The sequence below is a fragment of the Lithobates pipiens genome, unplaced genomic scaffold (genome assembly GCF_037356315.1).
Source record: "Lithobates pipiens isolate NorthernLeopardFrog02 unplaced genomic scaffold, aLitPip1_a1.2 Scaffold_30, whole genome shotgun sequence".
Lineage (NCBI taxonomy): Eukaryota > Metazoa > Chordata > Amphibia > Anura > Ranidae > Lithobates > Lithobates pipiens.
This window is the reverse complement of record NW_027507791.1, coordinates 151,511,396-151,536,317: the sequence shown is the minus strand read 5'-3', so window position 1 is coordinate 151,536,317 and position 24,922 is coordinate 151,511,396. Positions and strand designations below refer to the sequence as shown.

Genomic DNA, 24,922 nt, shown 5'->3' with positions numbered 1-24,922 from the left:
GAAGGCCATAAAATGCCAAGATGGCACAAACCCCCCCCCCCCAAATGACCCCATTTTGGAAAGTAGACACCCCTAAATTTAGGGGTACACTAGTGAGACTAGGTAATAAATGGCGGGTGCCCTCAAACTATAAAAAAATAACTAACCAACCAGCGTCACCTGTAACAGTTATATGGTGATCACTGGTGAAAGGGTTAACTAGGGGGCAATCAGGGGGCTTTATGCGGTAGTATATGGGGGTACCTGGCGCTATAAAAAGCTGCGGCGAACCTAAATACCTACCTGCCTAACTAGCGTCACCTGTGACACTAATACAGCGATCAGAAAAACGATCGCTTATTAGGCTGGGTTCACACTGGAGCGATGCGGGAACGCCACGAATCCGCGGCGGGTTCCCGCATCACATGCCTCCCGGCGGCAGTTCACACTGCCCTATGCGAACTGCTGGGAGTGTCAGTGAAATGTTAATGACACCCCCAGATCAGTTCGCATATCGCAGTGCGATCTGCAAACTCGGATCGCATGGTGTGAACACCCATGCGATCCGATTCTGCTGCGGACCAAAAAAAGGGTCCCGTGCGAGTTTGCGGCGGGTGCGACACAAATTCAGCCATACTATCTGTATGGCTGAACTCGAATCGCACAGAGATCGGATGTGATTTGCACTGCAGTGCGGTGCGAATCACATCCGTTCTCATAAACTGCTGCAATGTGAACCCAGCCTTAGTGACACTGGCGACGGGGGGTGATCACGGGGTTAAACCTTTATTGGGGGGGTTAGGGGGGTACCTTAGAACTAAAGGGGGCTAACCCTAACTGCCCTAACAGTTATTACAGTCACAAATGACACCCGCCGGGTGATCAGGGGGTTAAACCTTTATTAGGTAATAAATGGCGGGTGCCCTGAAACTATAAAAAAATAACTAACCAACCAGCGTCACCTGTAACAGTTATATGGTGATCACTGGTGAAAGGGTTAACTAGGGGGCAATCAGGGGGCTTTATGCGGTAGTATATGGGGGTCCCTGGCGCTATAAAAAGCTGCGGCGAACCTAAATACCTACCTGTCTAACTAGCGTCACCTGTGACACTAATACAGCGATCAGAAAAACGATCGCTTATTAGGCTGGGTTCACACTGGAGCGATGCGGGAACGCCACGAATCCGCGGCGGGTTCCCGCATCGCATGCCTCCCGGCGGCAGTTCACACTGCCCTATGCGAACTGCTGGGAGTGTCAGTGAAATGTTAATGACACCCCCAGATCAGTTCGCAAATCGCAGTGCGATCTGCAAACTCGGATCGCATGGTGTGAACACCCATTTGATCCGATTCTGCTGCGGGCCAAAAAAAGGGTCCCGTGCGAATTTGCGGCGGGTGCGATGCGAATTCAGCCATACTATCTGTATGGCTGATCTCGAATCGCACAGAGATCGGATGTGATTTGCACTGCAGTGCGAATCACATTCGTTCTCATAAACCGCTGCAATGTGAACCCAGGTCTTAGTGACACTGGCGACGGGGGGTGATCACGGGGTTAAACCTTTATTGGGGGGGTTAGGGGGGGTACATTAGAACTAAAGGGGGCTAACCCTAACTGCCCTAACAGTTATTACAGTCACAAATGACACCAATGCAAAATAAAAAAAAATAAAAAAAAAATGACATTGGTGTCACTGTGACTGGGGGGCAGGGGTAATTGGGGGGGGGTGATCGGGGGGTGTGAGTGTGCCTGGCATGTTCTACTGTGTAGTGTCGTGTTGGTGCAACTCACCGATCCTCTCTCCTCGGTGTCGGAACGAAAAATACCGACACGGAGGAGAGATTACATCACTTCCTCTCCTGTGTTTACATTACAGGAGAGGAAGTGATGTCACGGAGCATTTTCATTCGTCGGGAGCGATCGCGAGGGGGTGGCCATGAATGAATGGCCGTCCCCTCGTCCGGGATCGCTCCCGAAACGAATACCGACCGCCGCAGGCACCGGGCGGGGGCCCGATCGGGCCCCCGACCCGCGGGCAGGCAAGGACGTACATGTAAGCCCTTATGCCTGCCCGTGCCATTCTGTCGACGTACATCGTCGTGCGGCGGTCGGGAAGTGGTTAAACATTAAGGTGAAAGCCATTCTGTGCCCCCACTTACTCTTACATGAGTCTAAACCAATCCGGTGACATACATGAAAGCAGCCGTTCTCGCTACTGTCTCCCTGCTCTCTGAGCCGATTGATAGCTATTGGCTGTTAATCAAATGTTGCGCTGAGCAAGTGTGGGGCAGGGTCGAGCTGCCTACTCTGTCAATAGGTGCAGACAGGGCGGCCTGGAATCCAACCCACACAGGTGCCGCCATGAAAAGCAGCTTTCCATGGGGGCACCTGCTGAACAGGAGGAGCCTGGAGCGCAGGCAGGGGACCCAAAAAGAAGAGAAGAGGATCAGGGTTGCTCTGTGCAAAACCATTGCACAGAGCAAGTAGAACATATTTGTAATTAATTTTTTTTAATTTTTTTTAATGAAGCTTTAATATTGCTTTAACAGTAGCAATGTCATCCCACTATCTGGACCTATGATAATTATATTAAAATTACATTAATATTAGCTGTCCAATATCCAACAACAGACACCAAATCCTAGAGTAAGGGCCTTAATAGATAAACATGGACAATAATAAGTCCCCCTATAATAAAACAGCATATCTATGGGCATTTTATATAACATTCCTCAGACTCGGTTCACACCGATGTGGCTCCCAGCAGGGGTCCTGTGCATCCTGGGTTAACCCTTTTAACGTAAAATATCAGAATTTTGGACTGATTGCAGACCTGAAACAGACCAAAAGACGCACAGGGCTTCTCTGCGAATTCACACAGGAGCCGCATCAGAGGTATGTGAACCAGCTCCAAAGAGAGCCGGGCACATCCTCCTGCTTTTGGGAATTGGATGCCAGGATCCCGCATTTAATTTGCAATAGTATGAACCTGTCCTAAAACGTATGGTAGGGCCAGAAAGATGAATTCTGACATCCTTGTGTGGCACAGGTACATAGAAGATTTTTTTTTTTTTTGTTTTTTACGGTGACCAGTACTCCTCAGGACGCTTTGGGATATAACCAATTTGATTTGAAGTTCACTATGAAAAATCTGATGTAGAAAGGATTTCCTGCCTTGATGTGCAAATTTTGTATTGGATGAAGGTTCCTTGGCTACGACACTTTATAGGGGGGGGGGGGGAACGGTAAGGGAAATTAAGTACAATACCACATGCTAATAGTGCCCATCCGCGGGCAATAACCAGAAGTATTCCATACAGCCAATACCTAAGCCTGAAACTAAACTCACAAAAGACCAAAGATTAACCAAGAGAGGCAACAGAGACAGGTTGTTAGCATGTGGCCATAGTTAAAAAAAAAAAAAAAAAAAAGAACTAGAAAGAACTAGCTTGAGCTTTAATAAATGTTGTAAAGAACTAAGTGAGATAGTTACAGTAAGTTTAGAAGCACATTTTCGCAACAACATGCTAAAGTGCATAAGGTTATACAGAAACACTGGTATTTACTTAGCAATTATGAGACTATTGGAAAATATGTTAAACAGATATCCGGAAAATGTCGATATGAGATGTACAACTGTGGCCAAAAGTTGAGAATGACACAAATACAAATTTTCACAAAGTCGCCTACCTCAGTTTTTGTGATGACAATTTGCATATACTCCAGAATGTTATGAAGAGTGATCAGATGAATTGCAATAAATTGCAAAGTCCCTCTTTGCCATGAAAATTAACTTAACCCCATAAAAAAAATATTTCCATTGCATTTGTGAAGAAGGCTTCATTCAGGGTGCCCAAGAAAGTCCAGCAAGTTCTAGGACTGTCTACTAGAGTTGATTGAGCTGAGAGATCTGGGCACAGTGCAGAGCTTGCTCAGGAATGGCAGCAGGCAGGAGTGAAGTGCATCTTCATGCACAGTGAGCTGAAGACTTTTGGAGGATGGCCTGATGACATGAAGGGCAGTAAAGAAGCCACTTCTCTCCAGAAAAATCATCAAGAACAGACTGGTATTCTGAAAAAGGTACAGGGATTGGACTGCTGATAACTGGAGTAAAGTAATTTTCTCTGAGAAATCCCCTTTCCAATTGTTTGGGGCATCCGGAAAATACCTTGCCCGGAGAAAAAAAGGTGAGCGCTACCATCAGTCCTGTGTCATGCCAACAGTAAAGTTTACCGAGACCATTCATGTGTGGGAATGCTTCTCAGCCAATGGAGCTGTCTCACTCACAATTTTGTCTAAAAACACAGCCATGTATAAAGAATAGTACAGAGAAATCCTCTGAGAGCAACTTCTCCCAACCATCCAAGAACAGCTTGGTGACGAACAACGCCTTTTCCAGCATGATGGAGCATCTTGCCATAAAGAAAAAGGTGATAACCAAGTGGCTTGGGGAACAAAACATCGAAAAATATTGGGTCAATGGCCAGGAAACTCCCCAGACCTTAGCACAATAGAAAGGAAATTGGGACTTTAAAATTAAGCGGCTGAAGTGTGGAGGTCAAGAAAATGACCAGTTACACTTACCGGTAACGTCTTTTCTAGGAAATCTTCCAGGACGGCACACCTGAGAGATGACTGGTCCACCTGACAGGAAACACAATCAACAACAACTTTAAAAGTCCCCACCCCTCCCTCAGACCCTCAGTTATGGTAAAGAAAATCCCACACCAGTGTCAGAGGGAACATTCTGTGAGGAATCAATATACCACACCAATAAAACAAGGGTAGGGAAGTAGGCCTGCCGTCCTGGAAGATTTCCTAGAAAAGACGTTACCGGTAAGTGTAACTGGTCATTTTCTCCAGTCATCTTCCAGGACGGCACACCTGAGAGGATAAGCAAGAAGTTCAGGCCTACCTTTAGGGCGGGACAACCGCTGGTAGGACCTTCCTGCCAAATGCCAAATCCTGAGGGGACAACAGCTCCACTCTGTAGTGCCTCAGAAAGGTTCTATGGCTCGTCCATGTTGCTGCTCTGCAGATCTGGTCCATTGAGGCGCCTGCCCTTTCTGCCCAGGAGGTCGCTAGGGATCTGGCTGAATGCGCCTTAAGGCGGGTTGGTACTGGTTTACCTGCCTGTCTATAAGCGATGGATATGGTTTGTCTAACCCATCTAGCTATCGTTGTTTTAGAAGCTTGTAGACCCTTTCTCTTCCCTGAGAAGGTGATCAATAAATGACTGGATCTCCTAAAGTCTCTCACCCTTTCTAGATAGACTAGGAGACAACGCCTGACATCTAAGAAATGGAATCTTTCCTCTTCCTTATTCTTAGGATTCTGGCAAAAGGACGGGAGAATAATCTCCTGTGTTCTATGAAATAATGAAGCTACCTTTGGTAAATAAAGAGGATCCTGAGTGAGGATTACCCTATCCTCTAGGATGCGCAAAAACGGCTCTTTAATCGACAGAGCCTGTATATCACCCACCCTTCTGGCCGTAGTGATAGCCAGGAGGAAGGCCAACTTAAATGATAAGAGTTTAACCGAAGTTTGAGCCACCGGCTCAAAAGGCCCCCTTGTTAGGGCATCTAATACCAGGGACAGGTCCCATGGAGGGCAACTGACCGACCTAACTGGAACTACCCTTTCCCTGGCCGACAAAAATCTTTTTATCAGCGGCTCCTGTCCTAGCTTCTTATCAAAAAACACGGACAGGGCTGCCACCTGGACCTTTAGGGTGCTAACTGCCAAACCCTGGTCCACCCCCTCCTGAAGAAAGTCTAGGATGGTAGGTATCATCTGGAGAGCTCCCTCCTTAGACTGTAACCAGTGGGAGAAGACTTTCCAGACCTTTGCATAAATTTTTCTGGTGACACCCTTCCTACTGAGGAGAAGAGTATCTATCACTCTTTCCGAACAGCCCCTGCCTCGGAGTATTTCCCTCTCAATAGCCATGCTGTCAGAGAGAGACGACCCGGGTCGGGGTGAAAGATTGGACCCTGACTGAGTAGGTCTCGTTGTACCGGCAGACGCAGCGGGGGAGCTATCATGAGACTCTGAATGGTGGGAAACCAAACTCTCTTGGGCCACCAGGGTGCTATCAGTATCAGGTCTGACCTTGAGTAGGTTCATTTCTGTAGGACTCTGGGAAGGAGCACCAATGGGGGAAAGGCATAAGCCAGCCTGAAATCCCACACCTGTACCAGAGCGTCTATCCCTTCTGCTTCTTGATCCTTGTAAAGGGAGAAAAACCTGAGAACCTTCGCATTCTCCCGGGAAGCGAACAAATCTATTTCTGGCTTGCCAAAATGACTGCACACCAGGAAGAAGATTTCTTTGCTCAATCCCCATTCCCCTTGAAGGATGGGCTGTCTGCTTAGAAAGTCTGCTTGCAGATTGAGTGAGCCCTTTATATGAATCGCTGACAGTGAAAGGACCCTCTTTTCTGCTTTCACAAGGATCTGTAGTGCTAACCGTCTTAGTTTGTCCGATCTTGTCCCCCCTTGGTGGTTTAGGTATGCCACCGTGACCAGGTTGTCCGAGAGGACCTGAACCTCCCTGTCCTGTAGTTCCTCTCGGAAATAGTCTAGGGCTTTGCCTACTGCCAGAAGCTCCCTGAAATTGGAAGACTCCCTGGCTTGGCTGTGGTTCCAGGACCCCTGGGTATATCGGTCTCCCAGATGAGCCCCCCAACCCCAAGCGCTGGCGTCCGTGGTTAAGACCAAAGGGTTTACCTGAGACCAGGGGCGACCATTCAACAAATTCTGTGGGTCGAGCCACCACCGCAGAGAACGAGATACCTCCTCTGTGATGGGTACTCTGTTCTCTAATGTTTCTCTTCTTCCTCCCCATGAGGCAAGTAGGAAAGACTGAAGCTCCCGAGAATGGAGTTGTGCCCAGGTTACTGCCGGAATGCAGGCCGTCATGAGACCGAGCAGTCTCATTATATATCTCAGAGAGGCCTCTCCTCCTTCGAGAAGGGTGACAACCGCATTCTGGACCTTCGTTACCTTCTCTGTTGGTAAGAATACCTTCTGTGCCTGCGAGTCTAACAGGTAGCCTAGGTATAGTTTGGACTGAGATGGAGTCAGTGAGGACTTCTCCCGACTGACCATCCAGCCCAAGGTCTTCAGAGTTTCTAACACGATGTCTCTGTCTTTTACTGCTTGTCTTGCCTCTGATCCACACTGTAGATCAGCAAGTCGTCCAGATAGGGTATTAACCCTATCCCCTGCAGATGTAGATATGCTACTACTTCGGCTAACACCTTTGGGAATATCCTTGGACTTGCCGCCAGCCCAAAGGGAAGAGCCCTGAACTGCCAGTGTTGTACCTTCTGCTGTATGCAAACTGCGAAGCGTAGGTACTTCTGGTGTTCGGGAGCAATGGGTATGTGTAGATAAGCGTCTTTTAGGTCCAGGGTGACCATAAAGACTCCTCTCTGCAGATGTTTTCTTAATGAGTAAATACTCTCCATCCTGAACTTTTTGTGAAGTAGGTAACGGTTGAGTCTTCTCAAATTTATTATCAACCGAAATTTGCCTGAGGGTTTTGGAACCACAAATACGTGTGAGTAAAAACCCTGTGTAAGCTGATTGGTTGGTACTGGCCAATGACTCCTTGCTCTGCTAGCTCCCTTAGATTTTTCAGTAACCCTTCTGCCTTGGTTGGGTCCCTGGGAGGAAAAGTAACCAGAAACTCCTGTGGGGGATGAGTCTGAAATTCCAGTCTGTACCCCACTTCTAAAAGGTTTAAAATGTATGGACTCTGCGTAATCCTTTCCCACTGGGGAAGGAAGTCGCTGAGTCTTGCGCCTACCTTTACGGTGGCGTCATTTGCCTTCTTTCTGAGAGGCTCCAGAACTGGAGAAAAGAAATACACTTTTTTCTTTTCCTTTTCCCAAGTTCCATTTCCTCCTTTGTTCAGCTTTCCCCTTATGATGGGTCTTTGAATAGGGGCCTCGAAAAAATTTCTTACCCCTTTCCTTCTTGGGCCTTACCGGGAATTTCTTACCCTTTCTTATCTCCATCCCAGGTCTTGACCCATAGTGCCCTCCTGGCAGAGTTCAAAAGTGCTGCTGCTTTAGCTGTGGTCCTAACAGTCTCCACCGCTGCATCTGCCACATATGCTACTGCTCGACTGATTACCTCCAGCGAGTCTACGATTTCTTTAGTCTCCCTACTGCGGGAAACGTGATCCATTAATTTGCCAAGCCAGGTGTCAGCATTCCTGGCTACACAGGCGGAAGCTAGAGCAGGCGCCATTGCTGCCGCATTCGCCTCCCAGGCTCTTTTGAGTAAGGTTTCCGACTTTCTATCCATCTGATCCTGGATATTTCCAGAATCTTCAAAGGATAAATCGGACCTCTTGGATACCTGCGCTAAGGCTGCATCCAAGCGAGGAGCCTTAAAAAATTTTTCCTCCTCCTCATCTTTAAAGGGACACCTCCTTTTCCAAGCCTTCAGCCTGAGAAGCTTGCGTTCAGGTTCCTTCCATTCTCTGAGGATTATCTCCTTGAGAGACTGGTGGATGGGAAAGGTTCTGGTCTGTAACCTTCCTAAACCTCTATATACTCTATCCTGTGCTGAGACTTGAGCAGAGGGAACCTGGATATCTTCTGAGGTGTAAATGGCTTTTAATAAACCTTCCATGTCCTCACTCGAGAACAAAAATCCCCCAAGTTTAGCCTCCCCCTGGCTATCTTGGTCTGAATCTTCCTCTCCAGAACTACAGTCTGGGACCTGACCTTCCTCCACCTCAGATAAAAGGGAGACTTGGCCCTGAGAACTTTCCGCATAAGATGTGGAAAAATTCTCTTGTAACTGAGGAGTCTTTCTCTCGGATGGTACTTCCTCCAAACCCTTCACTAGGGTGGATTGAAAAGATTGAAGGGTAGCCAACATTTCTGCTTGTAAGGCCCTACATTCTTTCACGACCTGGGTGGTCTCCTTGCCTGCGAGCTTGATGATACATCGATCGCAGAAAGGTTTGGTGTGGTCTTGTGCTAACTTAGAGTTACAGTAACCACAACGCCTGGACTTTGAAGTAGCCTTTCCCTTAGACCTAGCAGCTGACCCCTGGGCAGAGCTTTCGGTCCCTGGGAATAGTCAAAAACAAAATTAGACAATTTAGCTAGACATGTCCTAAAAGGGGCACAGGAGCTCTTCCCCAGAGAAACCTGCCCCTAAATAAAGTTGGATCACTCACGCCCAGTGGCGACCTCAACGGTTGTCTGCTCAGACTGACCTTCCTCTTCCATAGCGATTTGCTGCCCTGCAGGATCGCTGGATCAGGTATAGTCTTGAGCATCCCCTTCTTGTCTTTTCTATCTGTGCTGCGGAAAAAAACTTTTTTTGCCGGCCGAAGAGACTGGGTGCATACATTACACCCGCTCTGTTTAAAAAACGCGCCGATCGGCGCCATCTTTAAGGAGGTCCGTCGTCCGGAAATGACGTACGGCCTCTTCCGGTCCTGCGCTCTGAGGCTGGAACGCACGCCAGTGCATCCAGCCGCCCCGGCTTCCGGAAGTCGATACCCGGAAGTGACGTCCTTGGACTTCCGGACATGCACTGTGGTGCTGGAACGCACGCCACTCGCGTTCCGCACTACAGGAAACAGCAGCTCACCCCACACCACCAACGAAATGGTTGAAGGTAGGAACTAAGACAAGACAAAAGGGGAAATAGCACTACTGGGACAACTCCCCTGTCCCACGAGGCTCTTACAGGGCTCCCTAAGGAGGCCTTGAGTGAGGGTAACCCCCCAGGTTTTCCCTGGGGGTACAAGGGAGCACCACAGACCCTGTCTGCTGGGTCCCAGGAAAAAAGCCTCACCAGGAAAAAACGGGGTCCCAGACCCCATAATGAAAAGATTAAAAAGGAAACTTGGTTTCGCTGCCATCCTGTGGGAAACACAATCAAGAACTGAGGGTCTGAGGGAGGGGTGGGGACTTTTAAAGTTGTTGTTGATTGTGTTTCCTGTCAGGTGGACCAGTCATCTCTCAGGTGTGCCGTCCTGGAAGATGACTGGAGAAAAAGGTAATTTAATTGAATTCATAATAATATAGGACACAGAGTAAATTCATATATACATACATACATACATACATACACCATTATTGGGCACAAATTATGTTATATGAAGACATCAAGGTGTATGTAAAGACACATCAAGTCAAAAAACATATGTAAACAATAAATAGTTGTGGAGCAACAGACCCAGACCTTAAACCAGTTGAGAACTTGTGATCAATCAAGAGGTGGATGAACTAAAAAAAAATAAAAATTTTTTTTTTTAAAAACCCCACAAAATTCTGACAAACGACAAACATGGATTATGCAATAATGGGCTGTCATCAGTCAGGATGTGGCCCAAAAGTTGGTTGACAGCATGCCGGGGTGAATTATAGAGGTCTTGAAAAAGAAGGAAGGGTCAACACTGCAAATATTGACTCTTTGCATAAACTGAATATAATTGTCAATGGCGGCCTTTGAAACTTATGAATTACTTGTAATTATACTTCAGTATATAATAGTAACATCTTACAAAAAAGATCAAAAACACTGAAGCAGAAGCCTTTGTGAAATTATTTGTGCCATTCATCAAAAAAATAAAAAAATAAAATAAAATTTAAAAAAAACACACACACCTTTTGGTCACGGCTGTACATACATATGTGATAAGGGGACTAAAAGCCATTAAACAGGTTCTAGTGAAGGAGAAATATGTAGTAAATAGGAGGGAACTTTTAACTGTTGACAATGCCTACAATGAACAAGGATACACTATACCTCAATTCCGATGCTACGAAACAGAGTACCATTTAACCCTAATTTGCAACACAACCGGGATTGTCTATTTTATGAGCTGCGGTTGCGGGGGAAATAACAAGTTACGTGAAATAATTTTTTTTTTTTAAAAAGCGCAGCTCCACATATTTTTTTTACCAGCAATGGTAAACTCAGCACTCCAGTGATCTTCGATATAATCATGAGACAACCTGGATTACATTTATGGCTCTTGATACTAGTTATGAAGATTCCAGGGGAGGCGATTTTGATAAACATGTGTTGCAAGGCAAAACCAAGCAGATTTCTATTGAAATTGAAATGAAACTGCACAAAAAAGGAGTGAGCCCACAGGTGCCCCCTTATAGGAAGCAACATTCTATTGGGTGCTCGGAAAAGAGGAGTAGCCGAGTGTTGGTGGAGGACCAAAGAAAAGGAGGTTCAGGGCTGCTCTGTGCAATACCATTTAAAGCGGAGCTCCACCTAAAAGGGGAAGCTCCACCTGTCTGCCTCCTCTCCACCTCCACTGCCACATTTGGCACCTTTTCATGCAGAGCAGTTACCTGTTTTTTGACAGGTACCCGCTCCCACTTCTGGCTCAGTTCGCCACAAGTTCGGACCCTCTTCTAACCCCCCCCCCCCTACACCCCCAGCAGCCGGTCCATTGAAAAAGCGCAGTGTGATTCATGCATGCACAGAAGTAAACCGGCTGTGAAGCCGCAAAGCCTCACTGCCAGTTTCCCTTAGCCAAGATGGCAGTGGCAGCTCCGGAAAGCCGATTCGAGAAAAGTCTACAGTATTTGTAGTTCATACCAAGATTTTTGCAACAACATGCTAAACTATGAAGTTATACAGAAATACTGATATTTACTTAACAGTGATACTTATGGAAAATACTTTATAACGATATCCACAAATTTTCTATAGGAGATGTAGAGCAATGTGTGTTAGGACAGGGATCCTCAAACTACGGCCCTCCAGCTGTTGCGAAACTACACATCCCATGAGGCATTGTAAAACTCTGACATTCACAGACAGGCATGATGGGAATTTTAGTTCCTGAACAACTGGAGGGCCATAGTTTGAAGACCCATGTGTTAGGGTGACTAAAAGCCATTATACAGGCTCTGGTCAAGTAGACATAGGTGGAGGAGGATGCTCTCCATAGTTATGGCCCCAGGGGATGCATCCATACCAGAGGCTTTCACTCCAGCCAGTAGTCACAGGATATAAATGGATATAAGCCATTTTAATAATGGTCAGTCATACATATTTATAATGCAGCTAAGCTAACTAAAGTTACATTAGGCAAGTCCCGACACTTGTCTTTTTATGGGAGCTTGCTATGGACTTATAAAAAGGAGACCTAGTTTGCAATGAAGAACATTGCCAATATAAGTATACATTTACAAGGTTTTTTTTTTTTTATTGAGATTTATATTGTTATAGTTTGTACCCATCAAGCACATGAAGCGGCTTTTTTCCTGAAAATGTGTAAAGTATCCCCCTATCTTTCACCGTATACTAGCTGAATTTATGATATGGACGTATTCTGAATTGTCTTCTGAACAGATATCAAATGACTGTGATGAGGGCTACTGTAAGCAATCACAGGAACCCGTACAGCTTTCCTGACCACCCCCCAAAAATATAAAAAAAAATTTTCACCAAATATACAGTGGTGTGAAAAAGTGTTTGCCCCCTTCCTCATTTCCTGTTCCTTTGCATGTTTGTCACATTTAAGTGTTTTGGAACATCAAACCAATTTAAACAATAGTCAAGGACAACACAAACACAAAATGCAATTTGTAAATGAAGGTGTTTATAATTAAAAGGTGAAAAAAAAATCCAAACCATCATGGCCCTGTGTGAAAAAGTGATTGCCCCCCTTCTTAAAACATACTATAACTGTGGTTGTCCACACCTGAGTTCAATTTCTCTAGCCACACCCAGGCCTGATTATTGCCACACCTGTTCACAATCAAGGCATCACTTAAATAGGAGCTGCTTGACACAGTAAGGTCCACCAGAAGATCCTTAAAAGCTACACATCATGCCGAGACCCAAAGAAATTCAGGAACAATTGAGAAAGAAAGTAATTGAGATCTATCAGTCTGGAAAGGGTTATAAAGCCATTTCCAAAGCTTTGGGAATCCAGCGAACCACAGTGAGAGCCATTATCCACAAATGGCGAAGACATGAAACAGTGGTGAACCTTCCCAGGAGTGGCCGGCCGCCCAAAATTACCCCAAGAGCGCAGCGACGACTCATCCAAGAGGTCACAAAAGACCCCACAACAACGTCCAAGGAACTGCAGGCCTCACTTGCCTCAGTTAAGGTCAGCGTTCATGCCTCCACCATCAGGAAAAGACTGGGCAAAAATGGCCTGCATGGCAGAGTTCCAAGGAGAAAACCACTGCTGAGCAAAAACAACATCAAAGCTCGTCTCAATTTCTCCACAACACATCTTGATGATCCCCAAGACTTTTGGGACAACATTCTGTGGACCGATGAGACAAAAGTGGAACTCTTTGGAAGGTGTGTGTCCAAGTATATCTGGCGTAGAAGGAACACTGCATTTCATAAAAAGAACATTATACTAACAGTAAAATATGGTGGTGGTAGTGTGATGGTCTGGGGCTGTTTTGCTGCTTCAGGACCTGGAAGACTTGCCGTGATAAAAGGAACTATGAATTCTGCTGTCTACCAAGAGATCCTGAAGGAGAATGTCCGACCATCTGTTCGTGTACTCAAGCTGAAACGAACTTGGGTTCTGCAGCAGGACAATGATCCTAAACACACCAGCAAGTCCACCACCGAATGGCTGAAGAAAAACAAAATGAAGACTTTGGAGTGACCTAGCCAAAGTCCTGACCTGAATCCTATTGAGATGTTGTGGTATGACCTTAAAAAGGCTGTTCATGCTCGAAAACCCTCTAATGTAACTGAATTAGGACAATTCTGCAAAGATGAGTGGGCCAAAATTCCTCCAGGACGCTGTAAAAGCCTCATTGCACGTTATCGCAAACACTTGGTTGCAGTTGTTGCTGCTAAGGGTGGCCCAACCAGTTATTAGGTTTAGGGGGCAATCACTTTTTCACACAGGGCCATGATGGTTTGGATTTTTTTTCACCTTTAATAATAAACACCTTCATTTACAAATTGCATTTTGTGTTTACTTGTGTTGTCCTTGACTATTGTTTAAATTGGTTTGATGTTCCGAAACACTTAAGTGTGACAAACATGCAAAGGAACGGGAAATGAGGAAGGGGGCAAACACTTTTTCACACCACTGTACACCAAAATCATTAGCCTCAAGCACACTGGGCATTTTTACAGCTGCTGTTTTTGGCTCCAGACATATTGTTTCTGCAGCCAGTAAACTCCCCAGCATGTTATCCTATTATCATCGTTTTTGCAGGGATGTTTTTTGGCTGGAAAAAAAAAAGAGAACTAATCTTAAGGAGTTTTTTCCAGCTGTAAAAAAGCACCAAAAAAAAAAAAAAAAGTGAAAAACTTGGCTATTAGGCATTTATCAGCGTTTTTATGCCGTGAGCATTTGTGGGAGTATAATTTCATTAACAAAAGCTAAAAAAGGCCACAGATTCATTCTACAGCTACAGCTTTCTACAGCCAACGCTACTAGCATTTTTATAAAGTCCAGTGTGCATGAGGCCTAAGCACAACATACCGTATATACTCGAGTATAGGCCGACCCGAGTATAAGCCGAGGCCCCCAATTTACCCCCAAAAAACTGGAAAACTTATTGACTCGTGTATAAGCCGAGGGTGAGACATGGCTGTCCATCCCTGTGTGTCCGTCCATCCCTGTGTGTGTGTCCGTCCATCCATCCCTGTGTGTGTGTCCATCCATCCATCCATCCCTGTGTGTGTGTGTGTGTGTGTGTGTATCCATCCATCCATCCATCCCTGTGTGTGTGTGTGTGTGTGTGTGTATCCATCCATCCATCCATCCATCCATCCGTGTGTGTGTGTGTGTGTGTGTGTGTGTGTGTGTGTGTGTGTGTGTGTGTGTGTGTGTGTGTGTGTGTGTGTGTGTGTGTGTGTGTGTGTGTGTGTGTGTGTGTGTGTGTGTGTGTGTGTGTGTGTCCGTGTGTGTGTCCGTGCAGCCTTGTGTGTGTGTCCGGCCTACCTGTGTCCCAAGCCTCCGTCCCGAGCCGCCGTCGTCCCAAGCCTCCTCCGTCCCGTGCCGTGCCTCCTCCGTCCCGTGCCGTGCCTCCCCCGTGCCGTGCCTCCTCCGTCCCGTGTCTCCTCCGTCCCGTGCCGTGCCGTGCCTCCTCCGTCCCGTGCCGATGGATCGCCGCTCTTCTCGGCGGCCATTCTACAATTCAAAATTCCGCCTCCGCCTGTGATAGGCGGAACACTCAATTTCCCAGCAGCCTGTGTTCCGCCTATCACAGACATCCTCTCATACTCGTCCGTAGTATGAGAATGAGCGGATGTCCGTGATAGGCGGAACACTGACTGCTGGGAAATTCAGTGTTCCGCCTATCACAGGCGGAGGCGGAGAAGGAGGCGCGGCTTTTGAAAATTAATGTCCGCCGTCTGTCTGCTCGATACGCTGATCGAGCAGTCAGACAGCGGCGACTCGAGTATAAGCCGAGGGGGCACTTTCAGCCTCAAAAAAGAGGCTGAAAATCTCGGCTTATACTCGAGTATATACGGTAACTGCAAATAGATCTAAAAGATTAAACTGTACGGAGTTAATAAAGCTCTGTGTGTGAATGAGGTCTTGGGGCTCATTCACATGGGTACCATGGGAATCAGTTTTGTATGTGGCTGGAGCGATGTACAGACAGCCTACATTACACTATGGGGTCATAGCAACTCTACAAACACAGCCGCAGGTCCTAATTTGAAAGGCATGTGGGTGTAGGTGTAAGGCCCCTCATGAGACCTACCTGTCAAATTAAGACCTGCATCTGTTTGTACAGACGCTGCTTCCCCATAAAAGCAGGGTTCTCCAAACTATGGCCTTTTGCTTGCCTTTATCCGGCCCTTGGGGCACTTCACCTTCCACTGATACAAGACACTATTTCTTCCACTGATGCCATCGATGGGCCACTCTTCCCCCCCCCCCCACTGACTCCAACAATGGGGCACTACTGCTCCCACTGACGCCAATGGGGCACTACTGCTCCCACTGACGCCAATGGGGCACTACTGCTCCCACTGACGCCAACAATGGGGCACTACTGCTCCCACTGACGCCAATGGGGCACTACTGCTCCCACTGACGCCAACAATGGGGCACTACTGCTCCCACTGACGCCAACAATGGGGCACTACTGCTCCCACTGACGCCAACAATGGGGCACTACTGCTCCCACTGACGCCAACAATGGGGCACTACTGCTCCCACTGACGCCAACAATGGGGCACTACTGCTCCCACTGACGCCAACAATGGGGCACTACTGCTCCCACTGACGCCAACAATGGGGCACTACTGCTCCCACTGACGCCAACAATGGGGCACTACTGCTCCCACTGACGCCAACAATGGGGCACTACTGCTCCCACTGACGCCAACAATGGGGCACTACTGCTCCCACTGACGCCAACAATGGGGCACTACTGCTCCCACTGACGCCAACAATGCATTCTTTAATACCACTAATGACAGAATAATTTACACTCCCAATGGCCACAGTGTGGCCCTTGTAAAGCCTGGAGAACTGTAAACTGGCTTTTATTTAGAAAGTTTGGAGAACCCTGCCTTAGAGTAACAGGCAGCTCCAGTCGCATGAACAATCCACTCAGTCAAACAAGGTTGGAGACGGTAAACCTGCACAGTTGAGCCGCGCTTTTACCACCAATTAAACCACAACCCCCCCCCCCCGCCCTTTAGCAACAAAGGTAGTGGATAGGGGGGTGTACACATGCCACAGCCACAATGCTATGTACAGCCATGGAAGAAATTAGACCCCCATCGAACAAAACCCATTCAACGAACATGTGTGGGGGTTAAAGCAGAATGCCCCTCTTACAGACACCTAAACAGATCTGCCAAGTGGCAATGGACCCAGACTTAAAGAGTCAATCCACTTTCTTTGGGCTTGACAAATCCCACCAGGCACCAGGTCACCATTCCGATTAGAAATTGCATCCTGTGTGTACTGAAATTGCAAAGCCATTCCAGTTTCAGTGAGATTTCAGTACAGGCGTGATAGATATCTATCTCTAATTCTATGTAAACACTTATCTCTACATGCCACTCTACTCTATCACTTGAAGGCAGGGTGCATAAAAAGCAATGATAATAAAATGAAAATCAGTTTTTTTAATTTAACAACTTATATATTCTTCTACATTTTCTTTTTTTTTTTTTTTTACCAAAAATAATCGCAATAAGCATATATTGATTGGTCTGCACAAAAGTCACAGTGTCTACAAAATAGGGGATAGATTTCTGGCATTTTTTTTTTTTTAATTTTTACTAGCAATGGCAGTGATCAGCAATTTTTAGCGGAACTGCAACATTGTGGCGGACAGATCAGACACTTTTTTGGGACCAGTGACATTTATACAGCAATCAGTGCTTTAAAAATGCTCCGAATTACTGTATAAACAACACCGGCAGGGAAGGGGTTAACACTAGGGGGCGATCAAAGCATTAACTGTGTCCTAGGAGGCGTTTCTAACTGTAAGGGGAGTGTACTGACTGTCCTGTCAGAATGGGGATCTGCTTTGTTTACACTGGCAGAACCCCATTATGCCTCTCTGTGAAGCACTCGCAGGTGGCCAGCAGACATCGCAGCCACACACATCAGGGTGCGCCCACTGTATCTATTAAATTAAGTGTTGTACTGGTAGGGCGATTCGCGCAATAGAGCCAACTTGCCACAGTATAACTGTGGTGGCTGGTCGGCAAGTGGCTAAATCTGATTTTTTTTTATTTAAAAAAGGATTTTTTTTTTTTATTTTTTTTTATCAAATTTTAATAAAATGCTTTTGGAGTAAAAATGTATGTAAAGATAGTTTTCTGTTTAAGATACATTAATAATTTAGGTTATTCAGCATGAAATAGCGCTTACTTATGTAAAATAAGGCTGTATATTCTGCAATATTTAAATTTTTGGTAAACTCCTTCAATGAATCCAAGCTCTGCAAGCTGATATAACATGCACTGCATTGATGCATTCACACAATTTTACAGTAACCAAAAGAAAACAAAGGTCTGGAATATTGAATGATATTTAGCCTGTCATGCAAATTGAGTTTGAAACCGCATCCAGAATTGCATATTTGTGAACCAGGTCGGCTCCATTTACACCTGCGCGTTTTGGGATCGTGGCAGAATTGCTGTGATTTTACCAACGATCACATAATGCAGGTTCGGGTGGCACCTAAAACATTCTGCGGTTTTGCCGTGATTGTCATGCAGCAACTCGCACGTCATGAAGCTTGTCGCCAAAAAGAAGCTCCTGCACCTCTTTAGATGACAAGCTGCACATAATGCGATTTGCTGTGCAGTAAATCACGTGACAATTGCAGCAAAAACCGTACTGCATTTCAAGTGCCATGGAAAATACTGACACCTGAACCTGCGTTTTGAGAGACCCGCCGCAGGCGATTAGCCCATAATAAGCGACAGCTTCCTGGCGAGTTCACCTATGTGGGTTCATAAGAGTATCCAAGAGGACTGAGTATCCGGTTTTTTATTTGAGGTTTCATTTTTTCCTATTGGTTGACCTAGATCAGTGGTCGCCAACTTATGCGTTACATGGGGCCTCAAACTCAGCCCCTGGCGTCACCAAAAGGCCCCTCAAAAATGTTATATATCTATATAATGCTTGAGAGGGCTTTCAGCAACTGATAAAGGAAACGAGGGTTTGGACAGGCTACTTTTACGATTGGGCATATGCTAGAGAAGACAATAGAAACTGGGAACATGTTACATGAGGCTAATAGAGATCAATGTTCCCACCACGGACTGCTAAGGCTTGAGGACCACACATCATATACCACAGGGTCGCAGGTTGGGCACCAGGGACCTAGATGGACTAGCGTCTTCTTTCAACCAGACTAACTATGTTCAGAATGTAGATGCTTATCATGGGACCTGGAAGCTAGTTGAGATGAATGGAGTAGCAGTGCCTCCTACAGCCATTTTCCAAACCCACCTGAGTGATCCCAATAAGGATATAGAAAATAGCTACTCAACCATATGAACCTCTCAGAGTTGGAAAGACCTGTGCATTGGCTGAAGTGCCTCCACACTCTGACAGTATTCCATGCAACCTAGTAAAGTCGGCTCAAAAATCTTTATTGGCTACAAGGTGACAACACAAACATGCTAACGCGTTTCAACTACAGAGCCTTATTCTGTGTACACACGACCAGATTTGCCGGGCAGCCTAGGTCCGACGGTCTTCCAGACGGACTTTCCGAATGAACAGACTTGGCCACACACACACACACACAATCACTCCAAAGACTGACAGATTTGACTGTAATGACATACAGCCGGACTAGAATAAGGTAGTTCATAGCTAGTAGCCAATAGCTGCCCTAGTGTTGATTTTCGTCCGTCGGACTAGCATACAGACAGATTTTTTTGACCGGGCTCAAGTCTGTCAGAAAGATTTGAAACATGTTCTAAATCAAAAGTCCGTCTGATTTTTCGACAGCAAAGGTCCAATGAAGCCCACACACCGTCAAATTGTCTGACGGATTCGTTCTGGCTGACCTTTGCTGTCGAAAAGTCTGCCCGTGCGTACACGGTATTACACATAGCACAGTGCCCTGAGTAAAGCCAGATATACATAGATTGAAAATCAACTGGCTCAGCAGGGACCAGCCAAGACTTGATCCATCTATGGGCAGGCTGATTGTACCCAAGTACAAGTAAAACCAGCCTGTCAGATTCTTTTACATTTGATTACTGCTGGTGGTTATAGCCACTAACAGTAATAATTGGGTTCTGCTGGCCAGGAAGGCTCCCTTTGTCCCCCTGCACTAGCAGAATGCAATAAAGTTGTGGGGGCCAATCCCTCATCACCCCTGTGTTAATGGGGAATCAAGCGATTTTCATTGTTTTCAGCCAAGGAAGCTACAATCTTGGCCTCCTCTTAGTCTTCAACTGCCATGATGCTACACATGTGATCAGTTATGACAACAGTCATTGGATGGTTTAACAATTTGGTTGAGAGCTCAGTCAATGTGACAGTTAGCATTTCTGGCATGCTGGGAATAGAACTGTGTGGTGGGTCTGGCGTGTATAGATAGAGAGGGATGGGTGGACATGGAGATCCCTCCATGGTACATAGACCGAGACATGTCCACATGGTCGGGACTGCAGTGAGTAGGGATGAGCTCAAGCGTCCACGTGCCCTCGCCCACCAGGAAGCCGGAAATGTTTCAATGCCCGTGATTAGCGCTGCAGAATGTCAGCTTCCTGGCGGGCGCGTGGAGTTGCAAAGAGGCCTGAGCTCACCCTTAGCAGTGAGTGTAGGAGTGCACAAAAGTCTGGGCTGAGGATGGAGCTCACTATAAACCTGGACTGACCCCAACCATATTTTCCATCTCCAACATAAGCTGAACCATTGAAGCTCATCCACCAGACCATGGCCTCGCTCCTACCGGCCTCCAATTAGCTGTACATTTCCTGACCTCCCACAGGGAACCCTCCACCCAGCTTCCATATTGTCCACCAACCTTCCGTGGTGGACCTCACTACTTCCCACAGTGCCCCCCACTTTCCCACACTGCCTTCCAACTATTAAAATTGATATTAAATTCCATTTAAAGACTCTGTAGCCAAAACATGTTAGGCAGTTGGTGCTGAAACTTACCAGGTTGCCAATAAAGATCACAATCCATGGAAGACAACCGGTTGTGTTGGCTTTATTAAATTGCGCGGATCACCTGCAAGCTATCACTTCACCGCCAATCCTAAGAGCCCCGGAGACTCCTCGCCTCACATATACAGATGAGGCCTCATTCATATGGGACACGTGTGCCCGGCTCCCATGTGTGTCCACACCGCTGGTCCATCCCAACCTACGAATGTCAATGGGGACACAATGTGACATCCATACAGGTGCACATCCCCGGACGCACGCAGGTTACAGATGTCACAATGGCAGGGTGGTCGTTTCTGGGCAGACGCTATGCCCCAATGGACATGAATGGGACAGGATGCCTGGACCACCTGTACACCCCCCATGTGGGTAGCATGACCCTCACATGACACCCGGATGAAAACACCTACTCTGATTGGCCCAGTGCAGTGACAGCTCCTGGTGGGATCAGATCCCTCATACAATACATAGAGAATGACGGCGGGCCAAGCTGGCCCAATACATACCCATCACCAGAACGGTCACTGACCATCTATAGAAGACACCACAGTCCATCCATGGGGAGGACACATCATACACACGGCCTGATCCCCGACAACATCCCTCCTCCGATCAGATGTCAGGAGGACTCCCCTCCACAACCAGCCGACCGTATCCAACACGTCACACAGCCCGGCATCACTAACACACACCTACCGTCCAATCCTGATATCTCCGGCACCGGTGAGAGGAGCTACCCCCCCTCTCCGACACAGCCTGAGGCGAAGAACGGAGCCACACTTCCCCAGCACAGGAGGAAGAGGACAGGGCGGGGGGGGGCAGATGGAGCGTACACACACCACGCCTGCGCACTCTGAGATGTGACCAACGGGGGCGATACGGAGGGGCGGGAAGGACAAATCATCTGCCTGTGACCCCGCCCATCTCCTCCGCCCACTTCTGGTCCATGGATCTCCTCTGTCCAGGTGTGGTGGGTCCTCCGTGAATATCTAGAGATGTGTGGATACGGATCCCACCATGGACCACCGAGACACGTCCACCGGCCGGGGCTGAGAGCATGTAGGCGGGACACGGGTCTGATCTGAGGATCAATATACACCTGGGCTGACCCGACCGTATCTCCAACATGAGCGGAACCAGGACCATGGCCTGCCTCGCTTCTAACGGCCTCCAACAGGGGCCCCTCCACCCAGCTGCCATAGTGCCCACCAACCTTCCATGGTGGACCTCACTACTTCCCACACTGCCCTCAACCTCCCTCAGTGCCCCTGCTTCCCCACACTGCCCCCCTCAGTGCCCCTACTTCCCCACACTGCCCCCTACCTCCCACAGTGCCCCTACTTCCCCACACTGCCCCCTGCCTCCCTCAGTGCCCCTACTTCCCCACACTGCCCCCTACCTCCCTCAGTGCCCCTACTTCCCCACACTGCCCCCTACCTCCCTCAGTGCCCTTACTTCCCCACATTGACCCCCAACCTCCCTCAGTGCCCCTACTTCCCCACACTGCCCCCTACCTCCCTCAGTGCCCTTCCTTCCCCACATTGACCCCCAACCTCCCTCAGTGCCCCTACTTCCCCACACTGCCCCCAACCTCCCTCAGTGCTCCTACTTCCCCACACTGCCCCCTACCTCCCTCAGTGCTCCTACTTCCCCACACTGCCCCCTACCTCCCTCAGTGCTCCTACTTCCCCACACTGCCCCCTACCTCCCTCAGTGCCCCTACTTCCCCACACTGCCCCCTACCTCCCTCAGTGCCCCTACTTCCCCACCCTGACCCCTACCTCCCTCAGTGCCCCTACTTCCCCACCCTGACCCCTACCTCCCTCAGTGCCCCTACTTCCCCACACTGACCCCAACCTCCCCCAGTGCCCCTACTTCCCCAAACTGCCCCCCAACCTCTCAGAGCCCCTACTTCCCCACACTGCCCCCCAACCTCCCTCAGTGCCCCTACTTCCCCACACTGCCCCCCAACCTCCCTCAGTGCCCCTACTTCCCCACACTGCCCCCCAACCTCTCTCAGTGCCCCTACTTCCCCACACTGCCCCCCAACCTCTCTCAGTGCCCCTACTTCCCCACACTGCCCCCCAACCTCCCTCAGTGCCCCTACTTCCCCACTTTTACCCCAACCTCCCTCAGTGCCCCTACTTCCCCACACTGCCCCTCAACCTCCCTCAGTGTTCCTACTTCCCACACTGACCCCCAACCTCCCTCAGTGCCCCTACTTCCCCACACTGACCCCCAACCTCCCTCAGTGCCCCTACTTCCCACACTGACTCACAACCTCCCTCTGTGCCTCTACTTCCCCACACTGCCCCCAACCTCCCTGGGTGTCCCTACTTCCCCACACTGCCCCCTACCTCCCTCGGTGCCCCTACTTCCCCACACTGCCCTCTACCTCCCTCGGTGCCCCTTCTTCCCCACACTGCCCCCTACCTCCCTCAGTGTCCCTTCTTCCCCACACTGCCCCCTACCTCCCTCAGTGTCCCTTCTTCCCCACACTGCCCCCTACCTCCCTCAGTGTCCCTTCTTCCCCACACTGCCCCCAACCTCCCTCAGTGCCCCTACTTCCCGACATTGACCCCCAACCTCCCTCAGTGCCCCTACTTCCCCACACTGCCCCTCAGTGCCCCTACTTCCCCACATTGACCCCCTACCTCCCTCAGTGCCCCTACTTCCCCACACTGACCCCAACCTCCCTCAGTGCCCCTACTTCCCCACACTGCCCCCAACCTCCCTCAGTGCCCCTACTTCCCCACACTGCCCCCTACCTCCCTCAGTGCCCTTACTTCCCCACACTGCCCCCTACCTCCCTCAGTGCCCCTACTTCCCCACACTGACCCCAAACTCCCTCACTGCCCCTACTTCCCCCACACTGACCCCTACTTCCCCACACTGCCCCCTACCTCCCTCAGTGCCCCTACCTCCCTCAGTGCCCCTACTTCCCCACACTGCCCCCTACCTCCCTCAGTGCCCCTACTTCCCCACACTGACCCCAACCTCCCTCAGTGCCCCTACTTCCCCACACTGCCCCCCAACCTCTCTGTGCCCCTACTTCCCCACACTGCCTCCCAACCTCCCTCAGTGCCCCTACTTCCCCACTTTTAACCCAACCTCCCTCAGTGCCCCTACTTCCCCACACTGCCCCCTCAACCTCCCTCAGTGCCCCTACTTCCCACACTGACCCCCAACCTCCCTCAGTGCCCCTACTTCCCCACACTGACCCACAGCCTCCCTCAGTGCCCCTACTTCCCCACACTGACCCCAACCTCCCTCAGTGCCCCTACTTCCCCACATTGACCCCCAACCTCCCTCAGTGCCCCTACTTCCCCACACTGCCCCCTACCTCCCTCAGTGCCCCTACTTCCCCACACTGACCCCAACCTCCCTCAGTGCCCCTACTTCCCCACACTGACCCCAACCTCCCTCAGTGCCCCTACTTCCCCACACTGACCCCAACCTCCCTCAGTGCCCCTACTTCCCCACACTGACCCCTACTTCCCCACACTGCCCCCTACCTCCCTCAGTGCCCCTACTTCCCCACACTGACCCCAAACTCCCTCAGTGCCCCTACTTCCCCCACACTGACCCCTACTTCCCCACACTGCCCCCTACCTCCCTCAGTGCCCCTACCTCCCTCAGTGCCCCTACTTCCCCACACTGCCCCCTACCTCCCTCAGTGCCCCTACTTCCCCACACTGCCCCCTACCTCCCTCAGTGCCCCTACTTCCCCACACTGACCCCAACCTCCCTCAGTGCCCCTACTTCCCCACACTGCCCCCCAACCTCTCTGTGCCCCTACTTCCCCACACTGCCTCCCAACCTCCCTCAGTGCCCCTACTTCCCCACTTTTAACCCAACCTCCCTCAGTGCCCCTACTTCCCCACACTGCCCCCTCAACCTCCCTCAGTGCCCCTACTTCCCACACTGACCCTCAACCTCCCTCAGTGCCCCTACTTCCCACACTGACCCCCAACCTCCCTCAGTGCCCCTACTTCCCCACACTGACCCACAGCCTCCCTCAGTGCCCCTACTTCCCCACACTGACCCCAACCTCCCTCAGTGCCCCTACTTCCCCACATTGACCCCCAACCTCCCTCAGTGCCCCTACTTCCCCACACTGCCCCCTACCTCCCTCAGTGCCCCTACTTCCCCACACTGACCCCAACCTCCCTCAGTGCCCCTACTTCCCCACACTGACCCCAACCTCCCTCAGTGCCCCTACTTCCCCACACTGACCCCTACTTCCCCACACTGCCCCCTACCTCCCTCAGTGCCCCTACTTCCCCACACTGACCCCAACCTCCCTCAGTGCCCCTACTTCCCCACACTGA

General features: G+C 49.1%; 1 protein-coding gene across 12 annotated transcripts in view; it reads right to left on the bottom strand.

The window, feature by feature from the left end:
* The window catches only part of FUT8 (fucosyltransferase 8), a 308,566-nt gene extending 287,120 nt beyond the window's left edge, over positions 1 to 21,446 (bottom strand). For 8 of the 12 annotated variants that reach the window (XM_077464962.1, XM_077464964.1, XM_077464961.1 and 5 more), the window contains exon 1: positions 21,288 to 21,446. The gene's annotated coding sequence lies outside the window, so the exon portion shown is untranslated. Of the gene's footprint in view, positions 1 to 21,283 lie in introns of all 12 variants that reach the window. The other 4 variants (XM_077464968.1, XM_077464973.1, XM_077464974.1 and 1 more) reach the window with 3 other exon arrangements.
* Between the last annotated feature and the right edge of the window lie 3,476 nt (positions 21,447 to 24,922).